General features: G+C 44.5%; 1 protein-coding gene across 1 annotated transcript in view; it reads left to right on the plus strand.

The window, feature by feature from the left end:
- LOC106011619 overlaps positions 1–1,581 on the plus strand; it is a gene marked incomplete at its 5' end in the record, with an annotated part of 6,884 nt that overhangs the window by 3,865 nt on the left and 1,438 nt on the right.

Genomic DNA, 1,581 nt, shown 5'->3' on the forward strand with positions numbered 1-1,581 from the left:
CCAACCTTCATCGCCCCTACCCCTCCCATCCTGCACCCCACTTTCGTCGTAAGAGGGCCAAGGTTCGACAAACAAAGGCATATTTAATTAATTAACAAAACGGTGGGTGGTCTCAAAGACAGAAACACGTGAGTGTTATCATCATCACGGGCAAACATTTTCCACCTTTCTCTATCCTGAGCGAGCCTCTTCATGGTATTCCACGTCGGTGGCCTAGTGGTTAGGTTCTCAGACTCGCCACCGTAAGGTCGTGGGTTCGAATCCCGTTGCGTCCCTGAGAAAGGAACTTTACACGAATTTTCCTCACTTCACACATGAAGGAATGGATACCCAGCTATAGACAGTGAAAGGGCAGAATAGAAAGAAAGAGAGAGAGAGAGAGAGAGAGAGAGAGAGAGAGAGAGAGAGAGAGAGAGAGAGAGAGAGAGAGAGAGAGAGGTGAGGGTGGGATTACCCTAAAAGCACTGTCCACTGACAGCTTTGAATGATCTTGATCAAGGTCAAAATCACAACATGCACGGGTTTTTTAAATATGTTACGCCACTTTTGACACAATGTAGATAACATAAGAGGCGGGTGGTTTCCACCCTGTCTGTCAGGGTCAGCCTGAGGAGTGGCAGGGATACAATATCCTTGGCCTGAGGAGTGGCAGGGATACAGTATCCTTGGCCTGAGGAGTGACAGAGATACAGTATATTGGCCTGAGGAGTGGCAGGGATACAGTATCCTTGGCTCGAGGAGCAGCAGGGATACAGTATCCTTGCAGACAGATGAAGATACTCTATAAAACAACAACCCCTCACTAAAGTCAAACTCACACCTTTGGCGTTTATATATGACCTTATGCAGTTCCGAACGCCGTAAAACCTTACTAAAACAAAACAAAACTCAAACCTCCTTTGTGCAACGGCGGAGATCCCAACTACTGCACCACAGACACCGGTCTGACGTCAGCAGATTCAAGTTCAAGAACTAGAATTTATTGTCAACGTCACTGCTGTGATGACTTATAATATTTTTTTACTTCTCAAACTGGTTCACTGCCTGTTTTTTGTATTGGTGTATAGAAAACGTTTTAGAAAATGTATCTGCAATTGATTTGTTTCATCTGTGTTTTCTTACTAAGAGGAAATATACATGTATTATGGTTTTGTTCAAATTTCTCTTGAGTGAATATTTTATATTGTCTCTAAAAACATAGTTGGAAACATCTCAGAAATAAGAGAGTTATTGACAGGAAGCAGGCTGGCGTTATACTGTAATACGAGGTGCCCATTGCAGATGGGATCGGATCGGGTCGGGTCGGGGGCGATCCCCCAACTCGTCGCCTGAAAACAAACGTGTTTGTTTTTGAGGCGACGAGTCGGGCGGCGCGATCGGCTTGTGCCATGATAGTCGTTTCTCGCCCTCAATCTGGCTAGCAAACCGGCAGGACAAGACCCGATCCCACCATGGGCACCCGGTATAAGGTGTTGAATCTAATTTGTCTATCTATCTATCTATCTATCTATCTATCTATCTATCTATCTATCTATCTATCTATCTATCTATCTATCTATCTATCTATCTGTCTGTCTGTCT

Source organism: Aplysia californica, unplaced genomic scaffold (genome assembly GCF_000002075.1).
Source record: "Aplysia californica isolate F4 #8 unplaced genomic scaffold, AplCal3.0 scaffold00149, whole genome shotgun sequence".
NCBI classification, from domain to species: Eukaryota; Metazoa; Mollusca; class Gastropoda; order Aplysiida; family Aplysiidae; genus Aplysia; species Aplysia californica.